At 42.9% G+C, this 17,395-nt stretch overlaps 1 protein-coding gene across 2 annotated transcripts in view; it reads right to left on the reverse strand.

Moving 5' to 3' along the window:
• RASGEF1A (RasGEF domain family member 1A) overlaps positions 1-7,059 on the reverse strand; it is a 349,237-nt gene extending 342,178 nt beyond the window's left edge. For both annotated transcript variants that reach the window (XM_053304658.1, XM_053304656.1), the window contains exon 1: positions 6,855-7,059. The gene's annotated coding sequence lies outside the window, so the exon portion shown is untranslated. The remainder of the gene's footprint in view (positions 1-6,854) is intronic.
• Positions 7,060-17,395: the final 10,336 nt, after the last annotated feature.

Below are 17,395 nucleotides of genomic sequence, written 5' to 3' on the forward strand. Positions count from 1 at the left end.
TCTTCAAACATCTAACTCTTTCTGTGTTATGCCATGTTTATTATGATTGGTTAATTGCTGAGTGTAGAGAGCTACTGTTCAGAATTCTGAGCATATTTAGCTTCTCAAAACTGGACAAGTTTTTAATATGATATAATCCATTCACCATGGTTACATTACGCGCATTAAATAGAATTGACCTATTCAGAAAGTTTGAAAGTTATTGTGCCTTCCATGTATTTGAGAAGGAAATGAGGGATCTTGATTAGAGTCAAGAAATGATGATTCTGTATATTAAAACATGGGGAAGAAGTGCCTGCTGACACTGGAACACAAAAATCAGAGAACAACATGATATAGGAACATAGGAAACTGCCATAGACTGAGTCAGACCATTGGTCTATCTAGCTCATTACAGTACTTTCTACACTGACAGGCACCAGCTTCTCCAAGGTTTCAGGCAGCAGTCTTGCCCAGTCCTACAAGGAGATGCCAGGGAGTGAACATGGGACCTTCAGCATGTAAGCAAATGCCCTTCTACTGAGCTATGGCCCCATCACCTGTCACTTTAGAAGTTCTTCTTTTTCAGTTAGGAGTCACCCTTTGTTTTTGTGACTGAAAATCTGAGAGCTATTGCCCATATGCATGTTATAAGTGAGATGTTGCTTTATATTTTACTATTTCTATGTGCATGCACACAGCCTTCTAATAATTCCTATAAATGAATTTCTTTCTCTTGCTGCTGCAGCACACAAACATAACACATTACTAATGAGTTTTCCACTATTGCCATCCTCTGCACCATTTTTAGGTGTTTCCCCCTTAAAAGGATAAGTAAGTATGGGCATAGCAAATAAGAATATCCTCTGAGCAAAAGTGGAGACTGTACATCAACAAGTGGATAGTGATTAACACGGTGAGACAAGTCTTCAGCCATCCTTGCCCCACACATGCAGAGCCATTAGGCAGTATATCATCCATCTAAAGCAGTATATCATCTGTCTTTATATGGTTGGTTTCCATGCCTTTGGTCACCCATGTAATTCTCCTCTGAATTCCTTCCTATTTGCCAACATTCTTTTTTGCAATATGTTGCTCAGAGCTAAGCACATTATTTGTGATGCATTTTTACCAGCGTTGTCAAGTTGCACCCTTGGAGAATTGAGCTTCAGTAAGCACTCTTGATTATTAAAGAAATCCCAGCTAATGAAGCATCCTTTCTCTGGAAGAGCCTGAACTTATGCCCTTTGACAAACTTGTTTTCTCCCTCCCAATAGAAGGACAAAGTCATCAAAATGCGTCTATGGACTGAACTTTAACTTAAATATGTGGTACCATCATTTTTAAACTACTATTTCCTTGCAGTGACCCATCCAGCCAGTGCCCCCAGAGGCGTAACTATAGGGGGGCAGGGGGGCACGCGCCCCGGGCGCCATCTTTTCTGGTCACGTGAGGGGCGCCGCCATGACCAAATTTTTTTTTTAAAAAAAATTAATTTTTGTTAATACAAATGTTTCCTGCTTAGTGCAATAGCGCTGCAGCAGTCAAGGGAGCGCGTCGGTGCCCCCTTCCCCACGAGCGGTCCCTTCCGCACCGCCTGCACCCCCCCCTTGCTTTGCTGGTGCCTGGCGGCCAGTCAGTGGCCTGGCTTGGCGGCGGCGGCGGGCGCTTGTGAGGAAAAACCTAAGTATAATGTAGTATGGTGGGGGGGCGGTGGGGGGACGCAGTGGGGGGGGGCGCCATTTCAGTGGTTGCCCCGGGCACCGTTTTCCCTAGTTACGCCTCTGAGTGCCCCCTAATGGCTTTGACATAGGATCATCTGCTTGGAGTACCTTGGAGTATCTCAACCCACCAGATATACCAGGGGAACTTCCAGTAAACCTCTTGGAGGAAGAGCAAGAGTTGCCAAATTATCGTCCTCAGAATGGTAGCTTGGACCTTTTGGGAAGAGTCTGGATCAACCCATTAAGTATATTAGCTATCCTAAAGATTCCAATTGCAGAAGGTGCATTTTGAGGCCACTCAGTGATGCTTCAGTGCATCACTCCTTTGTTTCCTACACTTTTCACTTGAGGGTCAGGGATCTGACAGTCCCTGCTTGGGGATGTAACAACTCAGCTGAATGGCAAAGTTTGCTGGATCAGCTATTGGTAATCCACTGCATGTCTCAGACCTTGCCCAGCACCACTTCAGATGGTCACCTGGCTTGAATAGAAGTCATAGGGTTGGGAGGGACCTTGGAAGTCTTCTAGTCCAACTTCCTCTTCAGTGCAGGAAACTGCTACAGTATCCCTAACAGATAGCTGTCCAGCCTCTGTTTGTCTGAAAACCTATAGTAAAAAACAGCCCGCCAGTGTGTGAGGCAAACCGTTCCACTGCCCAACAGCTCTTACAGTTGCGAAATTGCTCCCAATACCTAGCCTGATCCTGCTTCCACGTCATTCAGTGGATGTCATTAAACCTTGTTCAAGAGAGAACAAGTCAGTTCCTCTTCCTATATGTGACAGCCCTTCAGATATTTGATATGGGGATCTTATCTCCCCTTAGCCTTTCTCTTCTCCATGCTAAGTATACCCAGCTGCTTTAACCATTTCACATAGAATTTTGTGTCAAGTTCTGGGCACCATAGTTTCAGGAGGACATTGCTAAATAGGAATGGGTTTGGAGGAGGACAGCAAAGATGGATGGAGTGGAGTCTGGAAACAGTATTCCACAGAACCTCCTTTAGCTGTAGTCAGGGGTGCTAGTTACTAATGCCATAGGTAGAAACAGGTTGCTTCTTTTTCTGGCTCTCAGACTTCCTCATACTGTTTCTCCAGTTCTACTGTTACTCTCTTTCCAGCTGCCATTTCTGAATTATTTACCATGGTGTATGGGAATAAAATGGATTAAAAGTGGCCCAGACATAGCACAGGAGAAATGGAGTGGAGCCAGTCATTCTTATTAAAAAGCTCCTCATTAGCACATGCTTCTCAAAATGTTTCATATTTTCTTCAATACATATCAAATAAGGTTTGAGGAGTAGGTTATGCATCTTCATGAAAGAGAAACCAACCCTTCAGTTCAGTAGCATTAAGGGCTACATCTGATATGTTGTATCTGACTTCTCTAATTAGATGAAGTAGCTCGGATTGTCCATTTATATTATAGACCTATCATCAGATTGCAGATTTAGAATGGGAGCTTATTCTAGGGTTCATCTCTCTGGGAACAGGGCAGCACAACTATAGGACTGCATGAGTGATGTCTTACTGCAACATGATTTCTCCCCCTGGTTGCCAAGTTACAAATGAACTGTTATCTCATTGAGTCGTCTACATTTCAATAGACTCTGGGTTTTTTTTCCTCCCCAGCTGAAAAGAACCATGGGGGAAATAGCTGAAAGCACACTGATAAGCATCAAACTCCCTTTATGAATGGGTTTTATATTGTACTCACCTGGCAAACAGGATCAGACACTACCATTTACATTGAAGACTAGTTCAAATAATCATCATGGAATGAGGCAAGTGACTAAGCTCTTAGAGGCTATAATTGGCTCCCAACTTCTTGTTCTTTTGAAACTGTCTGTGTGCACACGTGCGCTCTCTCTCTCTCTCTCTCTCTCTCTCTCTCTGATATTAGTAGGTGCATCAAAGCAAGCCTGCGATCCATCAGCAAAGTGTAATCTTCTCCTTGGCATAAATTCTGAACACACATTTCCTATTGATTCTGCTGAATATGGGAAGTGGTGAAATGGGGATGACAATCAGTGGCAGAAATGACATTTATCAAAGGAATGCCCCAAATGACAAGAGACAGCTATGAACCAATCATTTTACTATGCCATTATGGAAAACGGGGGGAGAGATACAGTGCAGGAAACTCAGACCTAGAGACTGGTTTGTGTGTGTAGCCATTCAGTTGTTAAGGCTCTGCTGGTCTCTTCTTGGTCAGCACCTGGATGGGTGAATCACTTCCCCCATATATGCTGCCTTGAGCTTCCAAAATGGAGAGCAAAATATATAAGAAATAGCTACATTTCTTTTTGGAGACTTATAATTTAAAACTTGAACCAACTAAGGACAGAACAGATGTTACATAGGACTATGCTGAAACTGTTACCCTGTATTCAGTCTTCCTCTGCTTCCCTATAACAGGTATTTATTTCAGTCCCTACTTGTGAACTTCCTGGAGTCATCTGCTTGCCTACTGTGGGCAGGATACTGGACTAGATGGATCATTTGTCCAATGCATTTGGGGTCTTCTAAAATAGGCTTACCTGCTTCATGCCACCATGATGTCAACCCATTGTGTGCCTTCCCTATCACAACATCATGGGCCACTGCTGGTGGGGCAGGGAAGAACACTATCATGGTATGGGAGAAGTGATTGTACATGTTAACAGAGAGAGGGGGAAAGGCTGGCATGGGCATGCTGCTTTCTCTTTCCCCATGTTTCACATCATTAGAACTTCCAACTTGAAGCTGAATGACTGAACTGACATGACCAAAGCAATGCATTCTGGGAGAAGTGGAGGAGGGCATATGCTGCCATTCTGGTTTCAGCTTTCCTTAGTCACTGAGGCTTAGGGTGCTCCTGGATACATTGCTATGCTTAAATTCTCCAGCTATTGTGGCCAGGCAAGCCTTTCATGAATCTGAGGCAGCTAGCTACACTTTTTGTTTAAAAAAAAGAGGTAGGCTTGGCGATCTTTTTGTAACCTCAACACTATATGTACTCTAATGCTTTCTGTGTAGAGCAACATTTGATTACTTCTGTAGGAACCTGTCATGATACATAGTGCCACGATCTGCTTCTTAACAGGGAGAGTTGTTGGAGCATACTATACCGGAAGCATCAGCTTTGGCTTTCTGTTCTCTTCCAGGCACAACTCAATGGCTAGTTTTGATCTCTAAAATGTTCAGGCCCACCATGTTTAAGAGAGCACCTGATCTCTTATACCTCATTGCAACCTGATTGGTCAACAGTGAATGCCCGGTTGGTGATACAATCAGTACATCAAATGAGAAGGCAGGCTTTCTTCATGGTCCACAACTGTGGAAGTCTCTTCCTTTTCAAAGTTGCATGAAAGCCCAGTCTTAAGTATTTTTTGGAAGTTCTTCAAAACTTTTTTGTTTGCTTAGGGTTAGCATTGAGTGACTGAGGCTAAACTAGCTGGGTTTGAGTTTAAACATTTGCTGTATTCCAAATCTGCCTTTACATCTTCCATGAATAAATATGTATGCGGCAATACTATTATCCACCCTGTCCGAGATAGTATGGACTTCTCCCTTAAGCATTGTCAAATTACATGTATAACATCTCTATACCACCTTCTAGAAACATGCAAAGCAGCATCCAGCACTGGATCATAAAATAATTAAAAACAGTGTAAACAATACAACCAAATGCATATACAAGTGCATTTCAATAGCAGTGTTAAAATTCTCCTTTAGGATTTGGAAATGTGTGTGTTGCAATGCCTGTGGACACAGGAGAATCTGTTATTGCCATCTTTACCCCCTAGTGGAGGATACAACTGTTCATTCCAGAAATCCACTCAGCGGAAGAACAATCAGCAGGTTTACTAGCTATTTCAGTAACCACATTTACATTTCACACAGCCCCTCTTGCACCAATTCATGCAGAATAGTGGAAACTATCAGCATAGTAAACTGTGGTTAGTCTGTCTCTAGAATCCCACAACATTAGTTATTGCATGAACAGGCTCCTGTTCCAATTTATTTAACTGCTTAAATGCTGTATCAGAAAGTATTTCAATCCATAACAGTTCCAGCAAAACCAGATGAAGTAAAGAACAAACTATACAGCACATTCCATTTATGATGTATGTAAAAAAACCAAACACCTGTGATTGGAAAATAACATGGTGTGCTTTATTATTACAGTTAAAGTTATTAAGTGCCATAGGTACAAAGCAGGTATTAAAGAGCATGGGTCATAAAGACTGTCCATGGTCCCTGTTCAGTTTCTCTTCCACGTATTGAAAATACTTCAGGAGTCGTTATTTAAGTCTCTCGCTCTCATGACCAGTCAGTATATCAGAGAGATAATTTGCTCAACAGAGATTACACCAGCTAGACAGAAGTCTGAATTAGCCATTTTATCACTAGAATTCAGCTTCAGAAAACTAAGAGCAAAATACATATCCAAGAATGTGAGACAATTCCCTATTGCTAAAAATAATGGCAATTTCTCCCACAAAATTCAGAATGCTCTTGAATGCATGCTTGGATTTCCTTTTTAAACATGTAGTGGCAGGATTTTTATCAGGATCTTTTCACCCCAGTACAGCTGATAGTCCCTCAGAGGTTTTTTTTTTCAAATGGCTTGAACGAGTGCCATAGCTTTGAAAACACTCAACATAAATGATGGGTACCTATTTGTGACTGGGAGGCTGGGAGGGGAATTTTGAGGAGGATATATGGGGGTGTGGGATAGGGCAAAGTGCTTCTTTGAACTATGGCATCTCTGCTCATTTAAGTAACAAGTGAGGGAAGCTGCAAGGCTTTGCTTATAACTGACCCTGGATCCAGCTCTATTCCCTAAAATTGGACCCCAGGGCACTCCAGGAGATGAGTTTAGGAATGTTGAGCATCTTCTCATATGGTGTCAGAGCCAGGTAGAAAACACTCTCATTAAAAGTTGCACCTGAGAAAGGAAAACATTTTCTGTGACCAGCTTTAACCTCTCTGTCATGATGAAGGGTTGCAGCTTTTGAGCAGCACCCTAGAAGCTAATGCCAGCAAAGAATTACCGGTGGCATGGCATGCCAGGTGGGGATAAGAGTACCCGTCTCTATGCCACCCTTCAAAGCCTCATAGGTGTGTTGCCTTACACATAAAATAGATAAAGCATTTTTCCAGTCTTACCTTGATCTGATCCAGTGTAGCTTTTTGGTTGTGCTCCGTCCACTACAAGCAAAAGAGGGATTGATGCCAATTCCCTGTGAGTCATCCTAAATGACAGAGTAGGTTCACTCTTTGCTCAGGCTGCTTGCTGCCTCTGCTATGTGACAGCTGCCGGCTGGCTTTGGAACAAGAGCGTCCCATTCTGCAGCTTACTGCAGGGGGAGTGTGAGGTGAAAAGACACAGGCAGCGAGAGAAAGTGGGAAAGCAGGAGGGTGTGAGAGAAAGCAAGAGCAAAGGAACGGGAATATACCATCTGAGGCACTATCTCCTGCTGTCTCCTCGCTGCTCAGTAGGAGTGCTGGGTTGTTTTAGATGTTACTTTTCGATCACAAGGGATAGATGCTGCTCAAACTCTGTGGCAGCAGCACAGAATTCTCTTTGCCTTGGATTGCTTTGCCAGGTGACTACTTTGCAGCCTCTCTGAGTAGTTGGCTGGGCAGAAATGTCTTAGATGCTGCTTATGGACAGAGAATTGTGTTTTTCCATCTGTGTAGGGCCTGAGTGCTCTTTTGGCTATTTTAGGGTGCTGGTGTCCTTGGAGGCACTGTGGCATAGTGGGCTGAGTTCTGGATCAAATAAACCAGGATTCAAATTAGGGCTGTGTCAAATATTTGCTGCTCTTTTGACATCTGCTTTGAAATTAGCATAATTGATGCAGCTGAACAAATTCCTGGAAAATACTCACTTTACTGACTTTGTTCACGCATGTCCATGACATCACATCCTATGCATCATTGTGATGCTGCTGACAAAATTAGGTGGTAGAGATGGGCAGAACTGGTTTGAATTGACCCGGGTTTGATTCAAACCAGCCCGGTTCGAGCAGTGGCGCCACTGGCTCCTCTAAACCCCGGCGCTTCCCCCCGCCCCCAGCACTGTGGGCCATGTGGCAGCACAGTTCTGGCTTCCGCAGATGTGCAAATGCCATTTGCATGACCTCCATGCATGTGCGAAGGCACCACATAAATTTGTGTGGTAATGCAAGTGGCCTCTGCGCATCTGTGGAGGCTGGAACACTTTCACCACTATGCGGGCCACACTACTGGTGGGGAGCACCAAGGTTTTGAGGAGCCACTGGTACTGGTGGTGGTAAGGCGCCCTCTCGCCACCCGGGCACCCTTAGAAACTGTTGAAAGGCAGGATTCCCCACTGCTTGCAAAGAACCTTGACCCGGTTTGACTGGATGGACTGGACCACAGGCTGGTTTGACCAAAGTGGTTCGTGGACCAGTGGTTCAGTTCAAATTTGGTTCGAATTCAAACTGAACCACCAAAAGCAGTTCCATGAACACCCCATCATGTGGCTTGCCATAGCCAACCAGTTTATATGGCAGTGAGGGCACAGGGAAGAAGAAGAACTATTATTTTATGCTGTAGCAGCTAGGAAACAAATAGGAGCTGTATAACATTCGAACATCATTGATGTGTTTGCAACAAGGAACAAAAATTGCCTCAAACAAGAGGCACACTTTGGCACTCACAAGAACAAATGTGAAACTAGGTGAGTAATTTTGGCTTAGCCATAGCCAGAGATGTGGGTTTTCTGGAACCATTTAAATTGGAAAATTCCCTCATGAAAAAATTCCCCTCATTTGCATAAAATTGGCATTACATTTTTGTCTAAAAAAAAATTATACAAACTTTCTTGTTGCCCTCATGTTAGTTTCTGCCTCCCCTTGTTGACTGGGGCTTCAGACTGCCTCAGAGTTATGGCCCCTGATACTCCTTCTTTTTAAGGCTTGTTGCCTTCACAAGCCTTCTTTGGGAGTTGCTGCCACCAGACCTCCTTTGGAGTCACAGGGATCCTTTTCCTCTGAGCCCTCCTCCTGGACTTGCCCCTCATCATAGGCCAGTCCTGGTTTATATAGCCCCTGGCACGTGGGGCAACTCTTAAAAGATTTCGCCATCTTGCGAGACTTTGGTCCGAGATCTCACGAGAGCTGCCCCTGGCTTCATGAGATCTCGCCATGCCTGATTGGTGGCATCCCAACACCCTGTTGGGGCCAGGCAGAGGCTTCTTGGCTGGAGAAAATGGCCACATCATGGGCCATGCAGTCGGGAGGGATTGCCGCCAATCACACCAGGAGGGTAAGCTCCCGCGTGTCATCCTGATCCCTCACACTTGCCCATGGCTCATCGGGGGATCCCCAACACCTGAATTAGATTGTGGTCTGATTTGGCATGTTGTTTGACCTATTTGTGCAGAATAATAATAATTAATAATGATAACCCCACCATATGAATTCTCACTTCATGTGCTTTAATTGTTATACTGAAACAAATTCCAAGCTTTATATGGGAAAATGTTTTTTACTGGAATACTCAATGAATTTGTAAAACATGCGTACCCTTTCTTAGGTATAATTGCCTGAAAAACATTAATTACAACTTGGAGCTAGCTGAACTTGCCTAATATTGCATTGGCATCCATGCACTGTTACTAATGAACTTTATGAAACAATGCAGGATAATCAAACTTGCACTGTGCATGTGCAGCAGTGTGAGGTTCAGACTACCACTGTGTTGCCATTTGAGCAGGGGAAGGGGCGACCTTTGTGATCTTCCCTTCCCTCTGAAGTCCTTGTTGTGTCACCAAAATATGTCCCTCAGGGTCGACTCGTACAACCCTGAGGGACATAGTTTGGTGACACACTGAGGACTTCAGAGTGAAGGGAAGATCACAGAAGTCCCCCCTGCCCCTGCTCAAGCAACAGCATTGTGGTAGTCTGAACTCACACTGCTCCAGGTGTGCAATGCTAGTCCAGCCAATGAAATTTTAGAAATGGACACTTTTCTACCAGAAAAATCAAGTATGGGGAAATTTTTCTGTTTTGAAAATGTTTCTGCCCTACAACCCTGGGCATAGCTCAAATGAAACTCACTATGTAGCCTTGTTATAAGTAGCTATCATTCAGCATAACCTGCCTAATAGGCTTGTTAGGATAAAATGGGTAAGCCCAGATATGATTTTCGGCAAGTGTTAATTGTAGAAACAGAATTATCCATTTTGACAAGCAGGGTCTGATTTAACATAGAAGTTTACAAATGTCACAAGACCTTGGTCATTCCTGCACATGGTGTGTCCTGCATGGCCGGCTGGACATCATGAGAACTATGCTTACGACTTGTGCTAATCCCAGGCCTCTGAAGTGTGTGTTGCATGGTGGTGGTGACGACCTGACTTGGCTCAGAGGGGTGCTGGGTGCATGACTCTTGCTCTGCATCTTGGGCACTCAGTGATGTTTTCAGGCATACAAAAGCACCCATTGAGGCTGCTAATGTGCTACACAAATCTGTCTGGCTCTCGGTACAGCCATCCACCTGCTGCTGCCAAAGGAGGTTGAAGTGGCCTCATGGTTTTCAGCCGGGAGAGCTTTAAGACTTACAGGGAGGGTTTGGTCATCAGCCCACCCCTATTGCTGCTACCTCAGCCTTGGAGGTATCCATCAGAATCTCAGGGCTTCTTCCACACCCAGCCTTCCTCCTGAGCCCCCCCTCCCTTATATAGCTCCTGACACCTGGGGCAGGTCTCATGAGATCCCGCCTTGAGATCTCATGAGAGCCCCTCCTGATCCTGCGAAGCTATGCAGTCTGTTGATAGTGAGGCAAAATCTCCCTGCTGGAGCCAGCATGAATGCTACCAGGTGGGCATATTGATGTCTACTTCTTCCCTCACCCAACAGGGTCCTCCCTGCAAGACCTGGGTGGGGGAAGCCCCGACATGAAGCTCTCCATGTTTACTCGCAGAGATTGGCTCCACCTCAGGGGTTCCCCTACAAAACCTTAAACAATTGTTATGGAACTGCCCTAGGGTGTTTTCTACCTAACCCTTAAAAATATTGTTTCTCATTTATATAAACCACTGGCTGTTTTGCAGGCAAAAGGTTGAAAAACTAGTAGGTCCTTTCTGATGGCAAGGAAAACGAAGCTTGTAGGAAATAATCAATTGCCTTCATTTTACAGCAATTAGGGGGACTGTAATTGAGATTCATGCTGCATAGAAAACCACAGATTCGGTAGATTATTTTGTAGTATAATGCTGTTCATGTTGAAAGAGCTGTCACTGCATTGCCGACTCCTGTTGGCACCAATGATGCATTAATATATCAACTTGCAAATGAAAAATGTCTCTATAATCAAGAAGTAGGGGGCAGCTTAAAAACCTCAATGTGGCCTCATTCTTGAAATCTATCAGGATAATTTATTGGTACTTTGCAATATTCTAACCTCTAGTGGAGAATGACCCTGATGCAAAATAAATAAATACATACATAAATAATGGAAAAAAGATGTGCACAGAATTCTTTAACTGACAAGGGCATTGAAATATATTGGTATAGATGTTTACTCCTATATTGGTTTTAAGATGCACAACTTATACACTGATGTCTACCACTGAGCCAACTATCCATCCAGTTATTCTATTCTTTGTTTTTCCATTTTTATACCACCTTTCATAAGGCATCCCAAGGTGGTTTGCAAAAGTTAAGACCATAAAAATTGCATTTAAAACCTTAAAATCAGTTAAACAGTAAAAACCATAAAACACCAAAAACAAACAAACAAACAAACAAACAAACAAACAAAAAACCACCAACATAAAAAAGACAGAGTTATCCCAGGTTGTGAGGCGTTTAATTCACATTCCTTCCATTTCAAATCAGTCCCCGGAGACTATATTCTGCTGTAACACTTTTAATGTTACATGCTAAAAGGCTTAGGAGCGGGTTACCTGGGAGAGTGCCACCTTCTGCATGAACCCCACCGCACATTATGATCATCATGAGAGGTCCGTCTCCGTACACCACCAGTTTGTCCATGACTCTGGAGTGGGCCTTCTCTATAGTTGCTCCTGGGCTGTGGAATGCTCTCTCTATAGACATTCATGCTTAACATATTTACCAGCCTTTAAAAGAGCCCTCAAGATGCACTTTTTTAGCCAGGCTTTTAGTAATCTTTGAATGTTTTAATTTTTAAATTGTTGTTTAATAGTTGGTTTTATTCTGTTTCTATTGTGTTTATTTTTGTGAACCACCGAGAGCCTTTGGAGTCAGGCGGCATATTAAATAAATAAATAAATAAATAAATAAATAAATAAATAAATGGGTTATTGGTGTATAAAATCTCTTGTATTTGGGCCTACTTACTCCACTATTTCTGCAGAGTCTATAAAGGATTGTCCAACAATCCCTCCTGTAGTATTAAATTGGATCAGTTTCAATCTGTGATTCCTGAGGATGTGGATAAGTTGCTTGGGGCGGTGCGGGCTACCACTTGTTCTCTGGATCCTTTTTCTCTGGATCTGACTTGGCAGCTTCTATCTAAGGATGTGTGGAGCGGTCCAGCGGTCCAGAGGTTCGAGATCGAACAAAAAACCCCTCTCCGGTTCCGTCCGAACCGGAACCGAACCTCTGGACAGTTCATGGGTTTTTTTTAAATGAATGTAAAAGTACCTTTAGCCCCTTTGGGGGGCTTCCTGTATGCCACAGGGTGTGTGTGTGTGTCCACGAGGGTTCCCCTACTTCCTGCCGGCCTCTGAAATCATCGCTGCAGCCTGGGAGACTGATCATTTTTGGCCCATTGGGGCCTCTGTAGTAAGCAGTGGTGGCCTGGCATGGTCCATGACCTTGCAGAGGTCATTTGCACATGCACAGTGGTGATTTGGGGGGGGGGGACACTCTATGTGGAACTGCCTTTGTACATTTTTTGGAAACTTCAGTTAGTCCAAAATGTGGCAGCCAGATGGTCTCTGAGGTAATTCAGAGAAACCATATTATGCCTGTCCTTAAACAGTTGCATTGGCTGCTGATATGTTTTGGGGCAAAATACAAAGTGCTGGTTATTGCCTTTAAAGCCCTGAATGACTTAGATCTGGGTTACCTTAGAGAGTGCCTTCTTCTGTATGATCCCCACTGCATGTTAAGGTGATCTGGGGAGCTCCGTTTCCAGTTACCACTGGTATGTCTGGTGGTAACTTGGAACTGGGACTTCTCTGTAGCTGCTCCTGGGCTGTGGACTGCACTCCCGGCAGAAATTTGCAGTTTGGGGTTATTGTTGGCCTTCAGGAGAGCCCTTAAAACTAATTTGTTTGGTCTGGCCCACCAAAGTTTTAAAATTATTCTTAAATGTTTTTAATTGTTTTTAAATGGCTTTAAACTTTTTAAACATTGGTTTTTATATTGTTTTAAGCAGATTGTTTTAAATCAGTCCTGCTCAGCTTAGGCCCCCCCAGCTGTTTTTGGACTATAACTCCCATAATCCCCAGCCACAGTGGCCAATAGGCAGGGATTATGGGAATTGTAGGCCAACATCTGCAGGAGGGCCCAAGTTGAGCAACCCTGTATTAACTTTTAAATGATTGTTTTTGTTTTGTTGTACACTGCCCAAAGCCTCTGGATAGGGTGGTGTGTGTGTGTGTTGTGTGTGTGTGAAAGAGACAGAAAGAGAAACTAACCTGCTTTTTCTTTGCAGAATACTCTTGCTCTTCTGCTCAAAAATTGCTGTTCTTTATAGTAAAATCTCTTGCTATGAAACACACATACACCCATGCAGCATAGTGGATGTTCCAAGGCCAGTATTAGTAGGGAAGAGGAAAACGTGTGTGTGTAGTACCAGGATGTTTTTATACTTGTACTTCTAGAAAACTGTGTTGACGTTTCTCTTGTGTTTGGAGACAAATGATGAGGAGTTAGTGTCAATCTGGCACATTGCGTGAAGTCTTCTGCATCGCAAATAATCCTGCGTGATGTGGAATGATTGGCAGTCTTTACTCTTATCGCTGAATGTAGGTCAGTGGTATTTGAAGTGCTGTGACAGGGCTGTGTGCAGAAGTTCTTTGGACAAACACCTCTGCTGTTTGCCTTGGCAGGTCAGAGGTGTCATCAAATCCTTTTTCTTATGAGATTATAAAATGTACTTTAGTAATTGAAACACTAAACATATTATGTGGAGCTCTTAATCTTTCATCACTTCTGGAAGCTTGCAAAGGCACTGTGTGTACAGTAAGGCTTTGGGCTCAACTACCAGAAGACAAATATGAGCATCTATATTGAAAATAAGTAAAGTTGGATTCAGTATATTGTACTCAGCTTGACCTGGGAGTCACCTAACAATATCCAGCATAATGTTAATACTTACAGCAGCCAGATGTATGCTTTGAACAAAAAAGCTGTGTGGTGTGTTAGATGCAGAATGGGACTTTCCTTCCCATGAACGGGACTTTACTGCAACCCATTGTGTCAGCTGAAGAGCTGAGCTGAAGCTTAGGGGAATCTCTGTAATGACATGGGATGCATAGGGCAGTTTCACATGTAATGTGGCAAGTATGGCCGCCATTAACAGCTGGTTCCCAGAGCACATGTGCAAGCCTGGCTTCCAGGGTTGGGAAGGCTATGCTGACATCGGGCATGTTGTCCGAATCATATTCTGTTTTACTATTATTCTGGACATGAGATCTGTAACCTAGATTTGAAGTCAGTTATGGAAGTCTGGTTCAGAACCACAAGTAGAGTAGAATATATCAGCATTGCTGGGTTCAGATGCCATGCCCAATGTTGGCATAACATTCTCAACACTGGAGGTCAGGCTCATTCATGGGCATTAGGGATGTGTGAAACGTTTCGGATACAAAACGTTTTGTACACAAAACAGCCTGTTTCGGGTGTTTTGTAGACAAAACAAAACACCCATTTTCCAGATCCAAAAGTTTTGTATACAAAACAAAACGTCCCTGTTTTGGCTACAAAACGTTTTGTTGTTTCGGACCTCCATTTTGTGGTGATCTCTGAGTCAGTCTCCATTTTGTGTTTGACATCTCTTTGAATTTCCCACCTTTCCAGCCTTCTGATCGGTGACCTAAATCATGGGCTGACCTGCTGACAATTCCCTCCTTGTTCCTCATTGGCTCTTTTGCTTCTTGCCACTCTTTACTGACCCCACATTGGCCAGGGGAAGGATTGCTAACCCATGGGGTGCTGGGTTCTGTTGATTCTGTGGTGTTCTGAGTGTAGATTTTCTGGTAGCATATGAGAGTGGATTCTTGTTTTTCACTGAAAATCTCATATACTACCAGAGAATCTACAATGAACACCTCAGAAACAACAAAACCCAGTACCCCACGGGCTTGTGGGTATGGAGGTGGTTGGCACCCTATGTGCACTACACAACCCCTCACTCTGGGCAACCCCAGTGCCCCCCAAGTGGAATTATGGGGCTGCTGAAACCTAAACCTCCATTCCATATGGGAGAAATCTTAGACACGTAAACTTCATCAAATCACAAAAGATCAGCCCTTTGCCCAATTTCTTTGAAATAATTCTGGAAGTTTCCTTGCCCCCATTGGGCACTACCATCCACCACACTCCAGTCTGGGTCATCCCTTTTCCCTTGATTTGAAGCAATACATTTGCTGGAATCTCCATTATTCCCTATGGGAAAATTCTTAAAGATGTGTAAACTTAAAAAATCACACACACAAAAAATCATCCCTTTGCCTTATTCCTTTGAGATTTGGGTGGTAGCTTCCACCCATTGGACACTACCACCACCACCCACTCTTTTTGCCCTGGGACCCTTTTAAAAAATCCAAATCGATTCGGATTCAGATTTGGAAAATTCGGCTACAAAACAAAACAGGGCTGATTCGGATTCAGAAAATTTGGGTACAAAACAAAACGGGGGCGTTTCGATTAAGATACAAATCGAAACAAGAAAATTCCAAAATGCACACCCCTAATGGGCATGCCAGCAATCAGTTTGCAGCAGCCATGTGAAGCTGGCCATGGTGTTAGAGAATTCAGTTGCGTAATTTTATATTATTAGGAGTATATTGACAATATGTAATGGTAATAGCTATTGATAAAGAGAGCTTTAGCTTGACCAAACTTTGTACAGGATTGATTAGAGATATAAAAAGGGTAGGCAGATGGGTTTTTTTAAAGAGTGATGTTACAGTAAGTTGTTGCTGTCTGTGATGGGAAATTTCATGGTATGGTAAACAGGTAGTTAAGAATAAGTAACTAGTACCTGCTGGTGGGATTTCGACATGGATGCAGAAAACAAAAAAACGCAGACATCCAGCACGCTGATGTAATGGAACATAGCAAAATCAATTCCTTGGGAGCTGGTCATGCACAATGCTCATGACCAAGTGGTAGATCTAATGAGAAAAGTATAAACAAGTATTATCATAATAGGGTATAAAACTATTGTTTTAGATTGTAAGGGGGATTGTAAGACTTCACTGGAAGATTGTAAGACTTCACTGGAAGTCTGGAAGACTCTCGGCTGGTTGAGTAACACTGCCTTGTTGCTTGCTGTTCTAGATTGTGATGAGTTCTGAAATAAAACCTTGTTAGATAAATATGATTCTTATTATTTGTTGGTGGGTTTAGAAAAAAAGCTTGCTTGCCAGTAAGATTATCATCACTGCATGAGACTACAGGGAGACTTGTCTGACTCTAAGCTGATCTCTGAGGTGGAATGCTTCTCCTGAGCTAAGGTCAAGCTCAGAGGTAAAGGTGTGCTGTCGAGTCGGTGTCAACTCCTGGTGACCACAGAGCCCAGTGGTTGTCTTTGGTAGAATACAGGAGGGGTTTGCCATTGCCATCTCCCATGCAGTATGAGATGATGCCTTTCAGCATCTTCCTGTATCACTGCTGCCCGATATAGGTGTTTCCCATAGACTGGGGAACATACCAGCGGGGATTCGAACCGGCAACCTCATGCTTGCTAGTCAAGTCATTTCCCCACTGTGCCACAATTAAGAAACCTATGTTTGATTAAAATTCTCTTTCAATATGGTGTGATGGGAAGCCTGTATGGAGAGGAAGAATTGGTGAAAACTAGTAATGTCCACCCATGCAGAATGTTTTCCAAGGTAGAAATCTGTGTTCAAGCCTTAGAGATGAAACTAATTTGCACCCTGAACTTTTATGTGAACAATAATGTTTCACATTATTTGGTATTAACTTATTAGTTGCTAGATATACACAGAATATTTGGTATCTGATGTGGATATCTGACATGTTATAGTTTACAAGTATGGCAGGTAGTATTTGACAGTATTAGACAGTTGGCAAGCAATCCTATTGCGCATTTAATAGGTGACAGCCTACAAGATCATATGTGATGCCTTCCAAATAGAAAGCAAATAAAAGACGGCAACAAATTTAATTCTGAATTATAGGGGGAGATTTCACAAAATTTGGAATGACGAAATGATGGTTTAAAAAAAATATATCTGTGAATATTTACTTCAGCTCTAGTCAGATGCAGAGATTCTCCCCCCTCCTCGAAAGCTATCTTCCTTACAATCAGTTTATTGTCTACTCTAGACCATATGACACAAAAGCTCAAAGCTATCTTACTAAGATTCTATGTTCCTGTGATTTTGCCTCTGAAGCATCAGTCCAGTCCCCTTGGAGCGTATATATATATATATATATATATATATATATATATATATATATATATATAATTTATATAATATGATTTATAATTAT

The sequence above is a fragment of the Hemicordylus capensis genome, chromosome 3, assembly GCF_027244095.1.
Source record: "Hemicordylus capensis ecotype Gifberg chromosome 3, rHemCap1.1.pri, whole genome shotgun sequence".
NCBI classification, from domain to species: domain Eukaryota; kingdom Metazoa; phylum Chordata; class Lepidosauria; order Squamata; family Cordylidae; genus Hemicordylus; species Hemicordylus capensis.